Source organism: Phoca vitulina, unplaced genomic scaffold (genome assembly GCF_004348235.1).
Source record: "Phoca vitulina isolate PV1807 unplaced genomic scaffold, GSC_HSeal_1.0 scaffold1, whole genome shotgun sequence".
Classification (NCBI taxonomy): domain Eukaryota; kingdom Metazoa; phylum Chordata; class Mammalia; order Carnivora; family Phocidae; genus Phoca; species Phoca vitulina.
The window spans coordinates 82,632,246-82,653,026 of NW_022589704.1; the positions used below are offsets into that span (position 1 = coordinate 82,632,246).

General features: G+C 35.7%; 1 pseudogene; it reads right to left on the minus strand.

Moving 5' to 3' along the window:
* Positions 1 to 20,528, minus strand: part of LOC116632209 — a 180,573-nt pseudogene extending 160,045 nt beyond the window's left edge.
* Positions 20,529 to 20,781: the final 253 nt, after the last annotated feature.

Sequence of the window (20,781 nt, forward strand, 5' to 3'; positions counted from 1 at the left end):
CACAAAAATTCTTGCTTCTCTTTTCCCTCCATGAGCTTCTTTAAAGCTAAATCTGTGTCTGTTTATTCAATAACAATTGCTATACAATCCTCTGTCTCTAACACTCGACCAGTCACAGTGGTATCTATATCTTGTGACTATCAAGAAATTGTTAGTCCTCTCCATAAGGCAAGAGGCCCAATGAAAACTGATTTTTGTGTTTGAATCAGATTAATAATGGAACATAAACACCAACTAGGAGACTTTTTTTATTTCCCAGTGTCTTCTATTGCATTAGGAGCATACTGTTTGAGGGTGTCACTGATGTTCTTCCATAGGGTTGAATTTTTCTAAAGAAAGAATGTTTAGTTTTCAACTTCATAACTCCTTCCTACCTAGGATTTCCCTTACTCTGTTCATTGCTAAGTACAAGACTGCTGCAGAAGTCTTTTTTTTAGGGGACTTTTTTTATGGTGCTCCTTGAGAAGGCAAAATAGTTGGAGTAAGTGATTTTTTGGCTGAGCAGTTTGAGTTTGTCAAATACATAAAAGGTAGCCTCTAAGGAAGTACAGAGGCAGGAGTGAGGAAGGAAATGAAGAGGAACTGAAAGAAAGTGCCTCTCATGGGAATAACTTCTCCATTTAGTTGGATTCTTTGGGTCCTTGTCATTTATCCTCATTACATTTATGTCAAAATTAGGCTACATTAGAAATTAATTACAATGGGTTAAAACAGTAAGAGCTACAATCATTAGGCTGAGTTCAAATTGGACTATAAAAAATAACTAAGCATTACACTATAGGAAGAAAAGGAATTATTTTGCAAGGGGCTTTGAATATATATATATATACATATATATATACACACACACACAAATATACATATACATAATTTATTTTATATGCCTACTCTTTTAGATCTAACTAAATTCAAAGTATCATTACTTTTTACAGAAGAAAATATCATTATTATACATTCACTTAATAGTCACTTAGGTGGCCTCTTCTACATCGTCCCAGACACATAGTGAATACTGGAAATGCAGAAGTGAAAAATATATAGCCCTTGCCCTCAAAGATCTCACTGACTGATTCTGATCAATAAGGACTTAGTTATTTTTAGATATGTTTATTTCAAATTTTGAATCTAAATAATAATATAAAATTATTTACAGTTGAATAATTAATAGCCTAAAGTCATTGTTGTGATAAATTAATAAATTGAAAACCTATACAATTATCTCTAGCAGTTTCTACTTCTAAAAGCAAGAAACACAAAACTTTTCCAATTGTGGGGCTATTCGCAAGTTACTCTCATTTGGAACAGATTTTTTTCATAGTGTATCACATTGCATTGATTTGTTCAATGAAGGTACAAAATATAATTGTGAGGGAAAATAACATGGACAAGATGAAGTAATGAAATTGTCTCTGTATAATTAAAATTAGCAACTTATGGTTAAAAACTAAGTCTGGGCTGACATTCTGACTTGACTCAGACTGTTTTCTTTCTCCCTCAATTCTTGGAGGAGGTCAATTAAGATGGCACTGTCAGCTCAGGTTTTTGTAGGTTTAAAGAATCTCAGCTTGTTGAAGCACTTATATTTTCCTGATTATGGCATCCTGAAGGCTGTAATGATTCAAATATTAATATTGGACTTTCATGGATGTAATAACCCTGTTAACACCGAATCTCATTTCAGGCTGTGCCCTCGAATTAAAGTGGAAGAGAATTCTAAGCCAGATGTTTGTATTAAACCCTTTGCCACAATTATGTATATGTCTCTGGCAAAAAAAGTATTCTTTGGCCTGCATTGTGGAGTTAACAGAGTTCATCCCGCCTAACCCTTGCTTATGTTTCAGCACTGCCACGAGCCAGAATGTGTAGCCATTCAGATTTTTTTTTCTATTTACTGTGACTAGCTGTTCTGAAGCTGCCTCTATTCAATAACTATTTATAAACAGCTCAATTCTCATTCCCTTCTCATAGTAGTAGATCTCCATATGAAGAACTCCCGCTAAATTCAAAAGTTTCCTTAACAGAGAGAGAAGGAAATTCAAAGCGTAGATTCTTACATCATGCATTTCAGTCAGCTTGGCATACATTTAACCAAACTAGTGAGGTCATTATTTTCTATCATGACTACTCTTTTCCTTCTTTCTTTTTAGTAGTCAAAGGTTGATTTGGATACTATAATATTTTAAATAGCAATGTAGTTCTGTTGAGAAAATATAGAGGGGAAGGAACATTTTAGTAGATAACATAAACAGGAACATAACCTGTAAAAACTAGAGATACAAGAAGTTCAGAATATGTGAAGCATTAACCGGGGCCAATTTAAAGGATTAAAATTGTGCCCGATTTACACAAATCCAGAACAATAGGGTGCTTCAACAATCAATAAGAGGGATCCAGTGGTGGAAAAAATGAACATGAGAAAAGTATTGGAAAAACTGGGAGCATGAAGAAAGAAACTGGCATTTCTTAATCTGGAGAAGAAATGGTTTGAGGAAAACAATAGAAGTTTCATCATATGAAGAGTTATTTTATAGATGATGAGGTCCAGATGTTTCCCTGTCCCCTTAGCTAATATGGAGTTAAATGACAACAAAAATTTTAGGTTAATTATTGTGGCTATACAGCCTGAGAAACCTTGAAATTGTTTATCAAGAGATGTGTATAGGAAGATTTAGTCAGCCATGCAAATTGACATGGGGCCAGGTACCCACAGGGCCTTATTAAAATTAACCTTCGAACAAGAAGCTGAGATTTTGATGGCCTCAAGGATCACAGTTAGTTATGTGCACATATGTAGAATAAACACTTTAAAAAATGGAAGAAATTTTGTATCTATTAAAGATTAGTCAGGATCATAACTCTATTGGTATCTCAGAATGGCCATTCTTCTCATGCATGTTTTTTGTTTTGCAGTGTTTCAATTGAATGTCTCCATAAACCTGGATATTTAAGAATGAATTGTCATTTGGTATATCTAAGGAGAGCCTATCCCTAAGTTAAATTAAGAAAGAAGGTCATATTTAGATTAGTAAGACTTTCTCAAGAATATGCAATCCTTGAAATGTATAGGATAAACTCACTGTTACTAACTCACAGTGAAAGCTGGATACTTTGAGGCCCTCATCATTTCCTTTTGCCTAGAATGGTCTCTTTGTTATTAAAAGAGGAAATTACAATGAAACAAGATAACCATTCAGAAGAAAAATCTGGATAGGATAGATGATTTGAAGATGCTGATATGTTTAGCTAAATGAGATGATTAATATAATTCTTTTATTCTCTAATATCTACAAAGAGATACAAAATTCAACATAACAAAATACCATGTACAATCACAGACAAATGTTATATGTACTAATTATTTATATCAAAAGTAACATTGGAAAGACCCATTTTGGGCTTGATGGAGTAACTCCACATAGACTGTTCCATCAATAACAACAGAAATCTCTGATAAACTGTTTAAAAAACAAACAACTACCTGAGGATACCAATAACTAAACAAAAATATGAGGCTTTTGGATAGAAGACAAAATTTGGAGAAGCAATCAATGTGGGGTTGAGTTTCCTTCTATTTTACCTTTTACCCATGACTAAAACTCCAAAGAAATCATGTCTTTTTGGATAAAAGAAGAAGGAAAGGGGACTTGAACCCTGTGAACCAGAAGATGGAGAATAATCCCTGAGGTCTGAGATCCAGAGGAGGGGTTATGCTAATTCTGATTAAGCACACAACTTAACCTGTGAACTATGCATGTGTGGGGCAGTCCTAAGCCTGTGTCATGAAAGTTTGAGAAATAAACTGAGATCTGAAGGACTCAGAATGACCCTGAATTAAGAGTGCATGGATAGGTCGAAATTGGCGTAGTGAATGAGATTTGAATTGATATAGTTTAGAGGAAAAGGGACAGAAATTACAGTCTGAACATAATCAGATTGATTAGTGGCTAAAATAAAAATATCTACAATCTCTAGAGGATTATAACAAGACTCAAGAGTCTGCAAAACATAACATTTGCAATGTCCAGAATGCATTCCAATACTACCTGGCATGCAAAGAACAAGAAAAAAAAAAGTGTCCAAATCCCAAAGAAGAAAAAAAAAAAACCAAAGATGACTCAAAAGCTAGAATTATCAGATAGAGTTTTTACAGCAGCTAAAATAAGTATACTTCATGAGGTAAAGGAAAAGCACCCTTAAAGTGAGTGAAAAGATAGGCATATTTAGCACAAAAATAAAAACTATAAAAATAAATCAAATGGAAATTTTGGAACTGAAAAATAGAATATCAGAAATAAAAAACTCACAGGATGTACTCAATACAGAATGGCAGGGTGAGGAAGCTAAAGGTAGATTGATGAAATGATCCTATCTGAAAAGCAGAGAAAGAAAATTTTAAACTGAATCTAGACTCAAGTACCTGTGAGGCAATATCAAAATGCCTAGCAAATGTATTTGTGGGGTCCCTGCAGGAGCTCTGAGAAGAAGAAATTGTGGAAGAAAATATATTTGAGGAGACAATGGATAAAAGTGTCCCGAGGGGTGCCTGGGTGGCTCAGTCGTTAAGCAGCTGCCTTTGGCTCAGGTCATGATCCCGGGGTCCTGGGATGAAGTCCTGCGTCAGGCTCCTTGCTCAGTGGGGAACCTGCTTCTCCCTCTCCCACTCCCCCTGCTTGTGTTCCCTCTCTCGCTGTGTCTCTCTCTGTCAAATGAATAAATAAAATCTTAAAAAAAAAGTCCTAAATTTTGTGAAAGGCGTAAATTTACAAATTAAAAAAAGCTCAAAGAATTCCCAACATGATAAACTCAAAGAAAACCATGACTACATGCATGTAACCAAGCTACTGAAAATCAAAGACAATGGAAAAATGTTAAAAACAGCTAGAAAAAAAATGACATATTACATACAGAAGAACAATGATTCAAAAGATCTCGAATTTGCCATCAGAAACCATGGAGGTAAGACGACAGTAGAAAAAAAAATCTTAAAATTGTAAATACAAGGACTGTCAATCCATAATTTGTTCCCACTAGGAATACTTCAGGAATGAAAGCAAAATGAAAACATTCTGAGATAGTAGAAAATTAAAAACAAGTGGCCATTAGACCTGTTCAGTAAGAGATGCTAAAGGATGTCCTTCAATTGAAGGGACATGATACTAGAGGAAAACTTGAATCTCAGGAATCAAGAGGAACAACAGAAATGATAAAGAGTTTGGGTAAATATAAAATACTAATTTTTAACCTCCTAAGTTCTTTATTTTTTTAAGATTTTATTTATTTATTTGACAGAGAGAGAGACAGCGAGAGAGGGAACACAAGCAGGGGGAGTGGGAGAGGGAGAAGCAAGTCCCCCGCTGAGCAAGGAGCCCTATGCGGGGCTCGATCCCAGGACCCTGGGATCATGACCTGAGCCGAAGGCAGATGCTTAACGACTGAGCCACCCAGGTGCCCCCTAACCTCCTAAGTTCTTTAAAATATTGTATGACTATTTGAAGCAAAAATGATAACATTTCCTGGTGAGATTTTCAGTTTGGGCATATGTGACATATTTGACAACAATAACATAAAGATCAATGGGAAGGGAGGTAGAGGTTCCCAGATTTCAGGGTTTCTACAATTTATGTGAGTTTTAACAATATTGACTTTACAAGACAATGAAAGGTGCTATGCATGCGTATTTTAATCCTTGAAGCAATCTCTCTCTCTCTCTCTCTCTCACATACACACACACACATGCACAAACATTCACACACATACCCTATAAGGAGCTACAGCAAAAAGTCAGTATCTAAATTAAAACAATTTTTTTAATTCAAATAATTCAAAAGAAAGAAAAATGAGAGGACAGAGGAAAAAAACAGATTGAAAAAAAGCTGTGTAAGTATGCTATAAACATATTTCAAACATCTCCTTCATTATATTCAATTTTATGGTCTAAATACTTCGATTGTAAAACAAGGATGAGCAGGTTGTAGGAAAAAAGCGGGACTCTACTATATGCTGTCCACAAGAAACATATTGCAGATATAAAGACAATGATAGGTTAAGATTAAACAGAAAGAAAAAAGTATATCATGCAGACAAATTGTAAACATAAGAAAATTCAATATTTTGAGATCAGATAAAATAGACTTCACAGAGTACTAAGAGAGATTAAAAGGACATTTGATAATCAAAAAGACATAAAAATTATCAGTGGTTATGCACCTGAAAATAGAGGCTCAAAATATAACAAATTTGAGGGAAAAATGGAAACACAGCCAATTGCACAGTCATGGAAAGAATATTAGCACTTATGTGATGAGGAGTCTGACATTTTTATGTTTGCTGATAGCTTTTAAGCCTCACTCCTTTCTTTTCCCCTTGTGCCCCACATTTTGGGCAAGCTGATAAGAAAGCTTGCATTCTCCTTCCTTTGGCACCAGCTGGAGACTCAAATCAAAGGAGCCCTTGCTCACCTACAGGAACTCTCACCTCGGTCCCAGGCCCTAAACACATTAAAAATCCAAGCCACTCTCCTTTTGTTGGTCTCTCAAGACATTCTGGATTTGTTTGAAATACCTATCCTGACCACCCCCCCACCCCCGAGACCTCAGTTATGTAATTAATAAGCCGTTTATACCCTTTTAGTGTATGTACGGTACCATCAGTCTCCATATCCAAACCAATTTTAGTTGGGGTAGGGTGGTCCATCTACCTCTGTGGGTGACCATTACAACCTATCTTTCAGCAACTAATAACAAAAAGGCCAAAATTCAGGTAATTTATTCCAACTACATCTTTCCTATTTTTTGCCATTGATTTCACCAAAATTAATAATTTGCCCTACAAAGACCCTATTAAGAAAATAAAAGGACAAGTTATAGACTCAGAGAAAATATTTGCAACACATTATCAAAGAAAGGGCTTGTGTCTATATGTATAAAGAATACTTACAGCCTAATTTTAAGAAGACAAGCAATTAAAAAAGAAAACGGGCAACAACAATTAGATACTGAACAAAAATAGATTTATCCATAGGCAATAACCACATGAAAAGATGTTCTACATCAATAATCATCAAGGAAATGCAAATATTAATCACAATGAGATACTACTACACACCCACGAGAAAGCTAAAGTTAAATATTCTCACTATGTTAATTACTGGTGAGAATAGGAGGCAAACGGAATTTTTGTACACTGCTGGTTAGAATATAAAATGAAACAACTTCTTTGGAAAACACTTTGGCAGTTTCATAAAAAGTTTGCCATGCATCTAGTCACACAGCCTTTCCGCTTCTTAGCATTTGTCCCAGAAAACCAAAGAACATATGTCCACACAAAATTTTGTACCTCGATGTTCATAGCCACTTTATTTGTAATGGCCCAAAGCTGGAAACAACCTTAATATCCTTTAGTTGGTTAATGGATAAGCAAATTATGGTATATCTGTCCAGTGGAATACTACTTTGCAATAAAAAGAAAAATCTATTGGTACACATCACCCCTTCAAAATCACTATGTTTCATTTTAAGAAGCCAGATTTAGAAAAGGTATCTAATGGGTACTTCAATCTATGTAAAGTCTTAGATCATGAAAATTGATCTATGGTGACAGAAAGCAGGTCAGAGTTGGAGAAAGAGCTGGATTGCAGAGGGGCTTGAGGAAACTTTTGGGAGTAATGGAAATATTCATTATCTTGATTTTTGTGATGGTTTCATGGTTGGATACACATGCCAAAATTCATTAAATGGTGCCCTCTGTGTATATGCAACTTATTGTGTGTATGCCTCAACAACATAATATATTTTAAAAAGTAAAGTTTGATGAAATAATGGATTATTAGGCTTCAAGTTTGATTGAATATTAACAAATATCAGAATACCAACTGAGTAATATTTGGGTTAAAGTAAATTATTTAAACGATACACAGAATCAATAATGATTTACGTGAGTTTCAACCACCTATGGATGCTAAATTTTAGAATAGCTAAACAAATGAAAGGTTATTCTCAAAAGTTGTTTGTTTTTTCTGAGACACCTATTATATATAGACAAATGCTATATACCAAAGAGAAAGATGAAATCACAGGGTAACACAATCCTGTGTTTAGATATGAAGCTTGGTCAGAGAATGAATTCTAGAAAAGGTTAGAGGTAGTTGTAGTGTAGTGGAAAGATAAAATCAGAAAAGTAGAGTTTTAAACTCAGGCTCTACAAAGGACCATTTAGGGACAATTCTGTGACAATTTTGACCCTCTCAAAGTCTTACTTATCTGGAAAATTAGTATAATCCTACTACCTCACAGGTTTATTGGGAAGACGAAATTCTTGCAAAGTTTCTGGAATCTAGATAGCACTCCACTAGTGTTGCATTCTGCAGCCTTTCAATGAGTGTTTGGCACTGAGTCACTTGCTTTAAATATCTTAAAACCTCCTTACTAGTTATAATGTCATAGAACCCTAAGTAGAGTCTCTGAGAGTGTTTGTGATGACTCCTGCCTCAGCAGAGCAGAGCTAGGTGTCCTGATTCCAAAGTCTATGTGCTGATCCATTGTGCGAAAGGAACCTCACAGAGGAATGCTTGCTGAGAGGTGACTGCCCATGTATGCAAGACAGTAAAGAGAGCGTTACTGGGGGAGACAGAAGTTATTTCAGCCTATAAAATAGATGGAACAAGGTTTAAGGCAGGGAGTGTTAAAGTGATTTTGTTTAAACCAACTCAGAAATGGGTCAGTTTACAGTTCTCAAGAAAATGAGACCTTCCCCTAGATTATCTAGAGTTAGAAAACATTGTTTTTGCATATAATTGTGTTTCAGCACACCTTCCTGACTATTATTTTTTTATCCAAACCAATATTTCAGGAACAGGCAAAGCTGAATATAAATGTAGGAAAATTCATTCTCCATGATATCATCTGAAGGAGTGACACAGTGCCATTAGAAAAAAGAAGTGCATTAGAACAGAGGGTGCTGTAATGACAGGAACTATTTAAGATGAGCTTCATCTCCCGTTTGACTTGGGACTTCACATTCAGCTTCTTCTTTTAGCCACCTTTGTCTTTCCAATACTATGTTAAGCAATGGGAATGGGAAAATGGGAAATGGGATTGAAAATGGGAAATGGGAAAATGGCTAAACAATCAGATTTTTTATATTCAAGTTTCTAAGAATTTATAACTTTCCATTCATTTACCTAAAACTAAGTCATTTTTGTTATTGTTGTGATTACCTTTATTTTGAGAGGTTGACATCAGATAGTAAAACTTTGAAGTAACTACCTGACACATACACATTATATACAATTATAAATATATAACATATAAGCTATATGTTATATATAATATACATTACATATAAATATACAATCTGAGATAGAGGGATAGATAGATTCATACATACGTATATACATATATACACATTGATGACAATGATTCCTCCTCCAATATTTACTGAGCACCATCTGTGTCCAAATATTTTAGTGCGTGTTGCCTTAAACATGATTAAAATTATAATGGATAATGTTAAGAGTTATGATGATTTGTTTTACACGCCAAACTGTCATTCAGTATTGCCTATAAATAGACGTATGGAGCTTAGCTATTAATTTATTCAATATCATTTAGAAAAGATCTATCATGTATTATTTGGTAAAAATCCAGTATTCCTTCTAGTAAGAAGAGAAAATGAATGAAGGCAGTTTATAAGATGGCGTCTAAAGTACTTTCCATCTAAAGAAGTGTGTGCTTCTACAAAATCAATTTCTTTCCAATCTCTGGCACACGATTTTAATGTATAGACTAATTTTTAATAGCAAAGTCTATAATTAAGGTAGCCCTCAAATGAAGCAGAACAAATAGATCTAAAAAATGTATTATTGCTACATTTTTATCCAGTCAGTGTGACATATACCAGGACTATTTGGTTCCTGCAGCGTCACCCACTCTACATACCAAGTGGCCTGCACTGAGATACGTTGGGCATGTTCTCTTTCCAGCACCATCAAAGAATTGCAACCCCTGTGATAAATACTTCAACAGTGCAACGCCTACAACCCCTGTGGCAATGGCAGATCTAGCAAAAAGCAGGAATAGAGCCTCAGATGACACTGAGAGTCTGACAACTGACATTTACAGCAATGTTAATGACTCACAGTTTTCAGATCTACCTATCACAAGAGCCTCCAGTGATGCTGCCACTTGCATGATTCATATGCTGTCTTCCCTAGTAGTATGTGGGAAAATGGAGCTTCATATTGCTGGAGAAGTAAGGGCCCTTCAACACTGCCAATATCTTGTGCCTGGAATTTTTTTTTAATTGAGTAGCAATAACTCATTTGCATTTTTCCCACTTAGTATCTTAAATTAGAATGCGGTAGATGAGACTTTTTTTTTGGAAATAAGGTATAGAAAGTAGGAGAAATCAACATGATCATCTTTAGGGGGTCTGACATTTCAATAAAAATATACTTGTAGGAAACTAGTGTTGACACCAATTCTTGGGTTTCACTTGACCCCAAATTCTTTTTGTTAGCCAGAGGCAACATTAATTTATTATCAGGACTTAATCTTTGGCTTTGTCTCTGAGGTTTTTTTTGTTTTGTTTTTTGTTTTTAAGAGCAACTTGCAGTGATCTCAACAGGCTCTAGTTGTATAATCATATTAAAATTCTAAGATTTTGTACATTGTGGGTATGTTCCATTTATAAACCTAAAATTCCTGTGTGATAATTTTACTAAATGTATTATTCATGTGCTTTATGTTTATTTCAAGCTAACATAAATAATAAAAAATTAAAGTAAAACCATGAACAACATACGCTTCACCATATTTTCATGATGCCAATAGAATAGGTAAATATGCATTGTTTGTAATAAAAGTAACCATAGACACCATTTAGAGAATGACTATTATATCGGCAGTGTACATGTATTTTCTTTAATTTTTACAATGACTTTTCAAGTTAGGTGCTATTATTCTTATTTTACAGATGATAAAATAAAAGCTAAAAAATGCTAAGTAATTTCTTCAGTCCCTATAGTTAGATAGCAGTGTAAATAGGATTCATACCTATTTTTATCTCATTCCAGACCTGTGTGGATTCTGTTACATCCTGTACTTTTCTTTATAACATATAAAGTATGTAAGGTATAATATGAATATCACACTACATGTGTACATGTTGAAAATCATGTATTTTCACAGGTGAAATATGTTCTATCCCAGCGTTGTAACATGGCTAGACTGGAAACAGAAATGTGGCAAGGGTTCTTCTTAAAATAAAAACCGAAACATTGCCATTTTAATATATACATTGTAGGATATACAATCCTTACAAATCTACTACATTAGTACATTCTGGCTTTGCATAGATATTTATCAATATCCATGTTAAAAATAAGCTACATGTTGTATTTATTGCTTTTATTAACTACTTGTTTGATCTTTATGCCTTTGGGACATCTAAAGTCAGAATTATTTACTTATAATTTTATTTGACTTACTTTTCTTTTGATATAAATAAGAATGATGGAGTTCCTATAAGAATTTTATTTTTATTATAATAAAATATTCCAGAACTCCCAAATATTCAGTAAGATTAGACCAGATATTTCACGGATGTCACTTTTTTGGTCAACCAGACACATCTTTTGTGATTCTAGCATTTATATTCAGATACACAGAACACAACCAGGTCATTTGCGCTTTGCATGAAGTTTGATCAAAAAGTTGAAACCACCACACAGTAACTTAGATTATTTTTACACGGTCTATGCTGTTCCTTGTTGGGTGAAATATTAAGAAACATATTTTCATTTCTGTAAATCAATTTCCCCTCCAAGGAGAATGTACATGGTATAAGGATTACTAAGTCAAATGAATTCCTTTTTCTTATACATTATTGATGGCTCAAAATCATACCATATATTATTTTGCTTTATATTTGAACCATGATTTTATTTTTAAATAGATTTTTCCCATTTATAATTTATATTTTCCATTTTTAATTTCCATTTTCCCAGTGGGATAGCAATAGTAACTTTTATTGTAACATTTGTTTTTAAATTTTATCTTATTTTTGTGAATTTCTAACTTCTCAATTATTCTATATTTTGTGTACTTGCTATTATTAATCTGGAATATTTTCTTAGTAATTTTTCAACTTGTTTCAATCTGGACTATTTTTTTTTTCTCTAGGCCTACACACTTGACATGGTAGGAATCCACTGCATCTTAGATCACATATCTTCCTGTGTCTTCATATATTCCCCCTTTTTGATGAAATACTGCTTCAACAAACTTTTAAAATTACTTAGAATGAAAGCCTTTACATGTCCTGATAGCTATTGTACAAAAATATGGTAGTCTTGCTGGGTATCAAATACTATGTTCAAATTCATTTTCTTTTAAAATTTTGTAGAATTTGCTTCACAATGTCTTAGAATCCAAAGATGTGATTAAAAAAAAAGTTGGTATTGTTTCTGATTTTTTTAAAGTTACAGGTTTCTCTTTTCAATAAGAAAAGAAGTCTAAGCATGGATGTTTTCTTTTATATTTTGGTGGGCCTGTTGTAAACCTTTCCAAACTGGACATGTGTCCTTTAGCTCTTAGAATGAGCTCCTTCTGTTCAATGATTATTCATTTTATGGTCCTCTTTTTGACTATGAATATTAGGCAAAGCTCTTAAAACCTCTTAATATAGTCATGGAAGTTTTCTTTTTTTAAAAAACTTCTTGTCTTTTTTTCTGTTTCCAGAATTAACTATTATTCTTCAAAGTTCAGTTTTTCTGCTTATTTATCTTTGTATTCTTCTTCATTTTGCTGGATATTTCCATATACCTAAAATTCTTGACTGGGCCTTTGTATTTAAGATTAAAGGACTGGGTACCTCATGTGAGTTTCCTGTGCTATTTTCTGAGCTATTTTGAAAGTAGATAAATTCCATACTAATCATCTTTCATGCATGGGGAGTATACCTGGAATGGAGTATCATTCTCAGGCTTTGCTTTGCTTGGAATTCAGTGAGCAATGAGCTAACTTTTAGACTTGAACCTTATAGTCCAATTTGAAGAAGGCTTTGCACTGGGGTAAACAGCCCCTATGCTAAAACTTTTGACACTATCCAAATGAATCTGGCAACACTTCTCCCTGGGGTATCTAGTGTTACATTTATGACTGTTGGGGAATGCCATCAGAAAGATGTGGCTGCCAGTTGACAGTGAGCTTGACCCAGATGATTGGAGGCTTCTCACTCCCTCCACTGCTTTTGAATGTGTGTTCCACTTGCCTTTCCTGTTCCTGAAGGCTGCTCCAAGGACATAGTTTGGGATAGTGATGTGGTGTTGAAGACGCCTACATAGCCTATGTGACTGAAGCTAGTTAAGCCCTGTATATAAACTTTTCAGATTTGGTTGGCAAGTGTGGTGATCCATTCATCTTGCTGCCTCGTATGTAGGTCCCCTTCACCTATTAAAACTGCCACCCACCAACCTGGAGAGGCCTGCCTCTTTCTTCAGTCTTTTCCTGCCTTATGTGTTCTGTTGTGGGAGGGAAGGGGCTGGCTTTGGATTACATCAGGGAAGTTTGTGAACCAACAATCACATCACTTTTACCATGTCTTTCAGGACAGAAACATATCGTCCCTGCTCTTTTCTCATTAGAGTTGCCTAGTCTGCCCTAGTGTTTCTTTGATCCATCTCTTCTTGTCCATTTCTGTTATGAATATCCAAATTTAGCTATATTACTGCAATAACCTCCAAACTGGTTTTTCTAGCTTCTGTTACTGTTTCTCCCCATGCATTCCTCACCCTACCATAATAATTACCTTTTGAAGACTGGGGGATATTACTCTTGCTCCAAAATATTCAAGGGTCCTTCAAGCCCTCAAAATGATGTTTTATCATTCTTACCTTGGCATATAAGAATTCCCATGACCCTAAATATTTCATCTCTACTTCTGCATCTCTCTCATGCAGACAATTCCTAGTGGTTGGCTTTCCTGTTTGAAGTATCTTTTTTCACATTGTATGCCTTCCAAATGCCCAGCTCAGCTTCCTCTTGTTCCTGATACACCTTGACTGAAGTTTATGTTGCCCTTTCTAATTTCATGCTTAACTTTGCATCTGTAATGCACTAATTCGCAACCAGGGATGATTTTGCTCTCCACAGGAAATTCGTTAATGTCTGGAGACATTTTCAATTGTCATGATTCAGAGGGAAGTGGAGAGAAGATGTCTGGCAACTAGTAAGTAGAGGCCAAGGATGCTGCTAAACATGGGTCAGCTTCTCACAATCAAATATCAATAGTAGTGAGATTTAGAAACATTCCTTTACTATAACACTTGTTATAGTCTTCTTTAATTACGTGTGGCACACTTAAGTCTTTTATTAAAATATAAGCACATTTAAGACAGGGACTGAGTCATAGCCTCTTTAACTTCCCTTTTTGCTTAGCACAATAATTTGGAGAAAAAAAAAAGGAACTGAACAAATGCTTGTTGAATTGAAATGTGGACCTCTACAAACTGCTTGATATGTCCCATATTTTCTGGGCTCAATTTTCTTTATTTTATATAAGCTTTCTCATCTCCATACAGTTCCTTTTTTAAAGATTTTATTTATTTATTTGTCAGAGAGAGAGCAAAAGCAGGAGGAGTGGCAGGCAGAGGGAGAAGCAGGCTCCCCACTGAGCATGGAGCCAGATGTGGTACTCGATCCCTGGGCCCTGGGATCATTACCTGAGCCAAAGGCAGACGCTGAAACAACTGAGCCACTCAGGCATCCCTCCATACATATCCTTGATTACATGTGTCTCTATTTCTTTTCACACGATCCTTTGCTTACATTGTTACAGTCCTTATAATACTATATTTAGATTTTCCTATTTATTCATTAATTCCCTCACTATACTATAAGCTCCTTATGGACAGGGACAATATGCCTTCATCATGGTAACTAAAGAGACCAGGGCAGTGTCTGGAGGAGGTGTTTGGTAAATGATGCAAAATAATTGAATAGCACCACTGTAGAAAGTAGTTTTAAGAAAAGTTATAAAGCAATTTCTACTGCACACAGATTCTCTATGGAGAAAATTACAACCTCAGACATCACCTTAGGCTGCCGCTTATATTTACTAGCATCAGAAAAAGTGTGTGTGCTACCAGCTAGACCCAGGTATTCCCAGTCTAGGCATTCGTGATTGTAGTTATTTAGATTTGTTAGCAATCTGACAGGGTATGTCTTACTTCAGCGTTTCTCAAACTCTACTTGGTGGACCATCTGTATCAGAATTGCCAGACAGTGTTATATAAAAAATAACAACTTAAAGTCTATGGAGTTGAGGGCCAGAAATCAGTATTCTTGACAATCTCCTTGGGTGATCTTTATGCATACTAATACTTGAGAACCACTTACTTTTTTTTTTTTTTTCCACTTGACATAAACAAGACTCTCCTTTTTCTTCCCACTTATGTCATTTCCATAGTAATGTCAATAGTAACTAATCTTTAGTGAACCTTTCATATATACCAAATATTGTATTAAGCACATTATGTGTTTAATATCATTCAATCCTCACAACCCACCTATGAGATAGATTCAATTATTATATCTATTTTAAAGATGTGGGAATCCAGGTACAGAGAGGTTAAGTTCTTTGCCAAATGTCACATCTAGAGTAAATTCCAGATCTTGCTTCAAAACTTGTATTTTTAGGGTGCCTGGGTGGCTCAGTTGGTTAAGCGACTGCCTTCGGCTCAGATCATGATCCTGGAGTCCCGGAATCGAGTCCGGCATCGGGCTCCCTGCTCGGCGGGGAGTCTGCTTCTCCCTCTGACCCTCCTCCCTCTCATGCTGTCTCTCATTCTCTCAAATAAATAAATAAAATCTTTAAAAAAAAGAAAAAAAAACTTGTATTTTTAAATACGATGCTTTCCTGCCTCTTCATCTTTTGAAGATTGCTTTCTTCTCTTAGTTGATCATAAATTGTTCTACAGTCTGAGATTTCCATTTTGTTTCAGAGAGCTCAAATCTCTTCAGAGTTGTTTCATTATTTGTGAATAAAAAGATTAGTGGATTTTCCAAAAGATATATTCCATCTAGAGGGCTGGGTTAAGCTCTCATGTTTCAATATCATTAATTGATGAAGAGTTCCCTTTCAACACATGATAGAATCATTAGTAAATATAGATTTAGGACTGCTGAGAAAAGTTAGCTTATCACAGTTTAGCAGTTTCAAGAAAACCTGAAAAATGAAAGCCTTTTAGACATTACTACTGGGTTGACATGAACTGACAGGGCTGTTGTCAGCTGATAATGCATTTCTAGGTGTGCTAAGTTTTCCAAAGGCCATCGTGTCCTGTGGTGATGATGACTTGGCGTTAAACAGCGCACCGCGCAGCCTTGAGAAAAATTGTCCTAGATCACGTATAGAGCAATACAATTAGCATGTTTATTCTGGAGAAAAGCAGGAAGAACGCAACCTTTGATGGTCTCATTTAAGAAATAGTTTTCCCCTTGGCTACACACTCCCCAAAAAGCATCTTTCCCCACTTATAAAATCCAAGAGCTACTTCTCTGACAAATACCTGACCCTGTAGCAAACCAGGAGGCTGCTGGTCGAGGGAAGGAAAAAAGAGCAGACACAGATGATGTCACCCTCTATTCCTACCACCTGTTTATTGACTTGGAAACACAAGCTTGTTTGTCTTTATCACTGCCCAAACTGTTCTCCATCTAGTATTTTTCTTGGCTGCCTCATTCTGCTATCTCCTCGCTGTGTAGTATATGATTGTAACTGGAATTCCGATGGCTCTCATTTTACGTCCAAACAGTTCTAGTTTCCCCTTACCATATGGTCATCCTGATGTTACCATTTGCCTCAATCATCCTTTTTGTAGCTGCTTGAACATCTTAATTGATCTCATGAGCTATGTTAGGAATTTATAACAGACATCAGTATAATTCATCTTACACACATGGCCTGGGTCTTTTTCCGGATTGGATGTGTGTTATATATACATAGATATTTACAATTCTCTAAAACCTCGGTTTCACCTTAGTGATAACCTAAACGAGCTTTCAAGGGCTACAGCTCACTGGGGGAACAATTACCTGTGTCCCCCTGTCTGATATGGTATTTTCCATTTCCCTGAAGTGTTTAGTGTTTTAAAACATACTCAAGAATTTTCCTCCTGTTTAAACCAAGTGGGGAATATGCTCAGTTTTAAAAGTTTTCTGGAATAAAAACTATGAATTCTCATTTTACTAGACACCCGCATTGTTCTTCTTGCTTTCTCATTCATTCATTGTTATTATCAGCAAGACACTCAAAATCATTTTAAAATGCATTCATGATTTCTTTTAATCATCAGGACACAAAAACTTGCATTGGATCTTTCCACTTTTATCAATGATTTTACATCTCTTCTGAAGCCTGCTCTTCATTCAATTACCTCTCTATTGTCAAAGTAAATTCTCCAAAGCAGATTCTTATGGCTATGTAAACTCAGCCCCATCACACACACACACACACACACACACACACACACACACACACGTGTGCACACATACACACACCCTTATAAGCCTGGTAGAGTGAAAGCTAATAGTAAAGCCTGAAAAGATAATTTACACATTTTTCTGTATAGTGTCTGTTAGGCCTTAACAAGTGGGTGTCAATCTAATCAATTTCATAGAGGAAAGGTGATTAACTATGGTTATTTTCAGTATTTGGGAATTGGGCCTATTTTCAGAAAAACTGTCAAGTGAACAAATGCAATCTTTGTTACCATTAGCTCTTCTGAGCCTCCTCATTCTCTATCCTATTTAAAGCAGGCATTATCCCTGTGTGTTTTCAACTTTCTTAAATTGCATGCCACAGATATAATCTAGATTTTGTACCTCATTCAGGTAAATTTACTTTTGAAAATTGGCTTGTAATTGTGAAACAAAGGTATTTATCCTGAGGCAGAATTTTGAAGAAATTATGATGATTATGATGTTCTCTTTGGTGGGCATGTTAAATGATGATCTGGTCACTTAAAATCATGTCCCCGGTGCACAGTGCCTTACAGAGTATCAGATGAATTTCCCAACTCTGCCTAGGGGGAGGACCGTTGGATCTGTTATAATCTGAAGCCAGATCTCTCTAAAGAGAAAAGAAAACATTGAATATCTTAAATAAATAATATTAAAGTGAATCTGACGCAGCATGAAGCCTGGAGTTTTTGCTCACATAGTGTTAGCCCATTGGGAAATTTCAATGAATAAATCACTCTCAATAGGCAATCGTCCATAGAAGCCCATTTGGTATACCTGTGAGATTATATTCGGGAAGTCCAAGGAACCAAAAATTACACCCTTGCGTGCCACATTTTACTCATTTATGAAATTTAACATGTTTCATTTAGGTGGCTTAACTTGAATAAATGAGTATAAAGCACACACTGAAGCTTATACTTGCCTGCGTGAGTTGGTCAGGTTACTAAACCTCTCCGTGCCCCAGTGTCCTCACATGTAAACTAGGTATACTTACACTTCCCTAAAAACGTGTCCTGAGAGAGATGGAAGGGGCCCATTATAACTGGGCGGGCTTACATCTAGGTTGTGTTTCCACAGAGGGGCACCAGATCACCATTTCATCTTTTGGGGAAGAATTGCTTAGACAACATGGCTCAAATTCAGATTTTACTACTTACTAATCCTGGATTTATGGGAAAAACACTTAACTTCTCAGTTTCCATTTCTTTAAAATGGGAGTAATATCGATCTAGGAAGGTTTTTACGAGGACTAAATGGCATAATAAATGTGCACAGTGCAGTGCTGGGTAGAGTGGGCTTTTACCAGGTGTCACATTCCTTTCTGATACAGCTGTGTGTGGCGATGATGAATCTCTCTACAATTCCCGTAATATAGAAACAACTACATGGAAGGTTATAGGATTGGTAAATGTCCTACAAGTAAGACTGAAGTGAAATAGAAGCAGAGGTTTGAATGAGAAGCATATAGTAGAACATTTGACAAATCAGTTTGAAAGATACAGGGGGCAAGAGATAAAAAAGAGGGGGGGCATCAAGGGTGGTGCATAAGAAGGTAAAAATAAAGAAAAAATGTGCTGTTTAAGGGTGAAGGAGGTGTCTCATTTTAAACTTAGGTCTGGTAAATCTTTTGAAGGCTACAAAGAAGGTTTAGACATAGATACTTTTTCCAATAATCTTAAAGGTGGTAATTTGAGAGTAGGATTTGGAATTATTTCAAATGGTGGGCTTGTTTTAAAGATTGGATTAGCTGAGAGGTGAATGTTATTAAAGGGTGTGACCCTGGGCAATGAAGACACATAAGATGATCATATAGAGATGGAGTCATATGGAGTCAGGCTAGGGATAGAAACTGTGACCTAATAATGTCCTCAAAGAGAACCAGAAGGCCTGTAGATGACAAGGACAAAAAGATGGAGACAGTGGCATGACTGGAGGGGGTCATCTTCAAAACAACTCAAGATTTTAAGTAAATACAAAGGAACAATGATTGGGTAGCAGCAGGAGTCATTCCCACAGAGGTGATAATTGAAGCGGGGACTGGATGAAATTGCCAAGGGCTAGAATAAAGAAGAGGACTTCAAGGATGAAATCCTCACATATAGGCCAATGCTGACTATGCAACAGAGCCCTTTCTGATTGCAGTGGATAGAGATGCACACTGAGCCTGGGTTTTACATGTGGCTGGTGCTCTGGCACAGGTGTTCCTTGATAGGCAGTTAGATACCTAACTGCCTAATATCCCTACACCATCCCACCATATGAGAGGAGAAAATCTATGTTTCTTAAAATGATATAGGCTATCAGGCAGTTAGTATTAGCTCCTTTTTATAGTTTCCTGATTCATAAGGGCTTACCTTTCATTGAAAGTGCCTTTGTTCTACAGCCATTGTCATCCATCCGTAAAGAACAAGGCCCACTGCTAGGAAGAAGATCTAGAGGCAGAAGCTTGTCTAGACGGCATAGAGATGTTTTCCCCTTACTCCTTACTGTGTAACCAAGATGTATCTTTAACATGGCACCTCAAATCCATTCAAATATATTTTGAGCTTAAAGTATCTATTAATTATGGGTGAAGAGTAAATTTATTGCTTCTATCATGACTCAGCTATAGAAAAATGTTCTCAATTAACTAAAGTTGGGATTTTTTAGTCTTTTATTAGTTATTCGACATTTTCTTATATTAGTGCAGAAATGGACTACTATTAGTTTGTTCAGAACCATTTCTAGGAGGGAAACAATGTTGCTCAAATTTCACCTAAGGATTCAAGATTTTGCCATAGTTGAGGAAAGTCTATACATTTTAAAAACCTTTTTATTTAGCTTGAGATGCCCCTTAAAACAACAATAATAATGTATTGAGTGCTTAGGAGTCATCAGATATTGTGCTAACAGCTTACCTGCATTGTCATAGGTAAAGACAATTCCATGAGTTGCTTTATTATTGTTAGAAGATGCCCATAAATGGGTCACTTTGGAGAGTGGAAGGGCAAAGTTATAAATGATCATGCAGGCCTCTATGGCCACCTAATTATATCTTCATCTAATTGCCAGAGTTTGCAGACATTGTCATAACCAATGCAATGGGCAAGATTATTTCATATTTTTAGCAGTCTACATAATTCAGATGTAAATCACCTGCATTTATTTATTTATTTTTCTATATGGCAGTTAGCTTAATTCTTTGGAACTAGTAATTACATCTTGGAATTGAGTCATTTCCAGTTTAAAACTGAATAATGCCCACTCAGTTGAGGTTTCC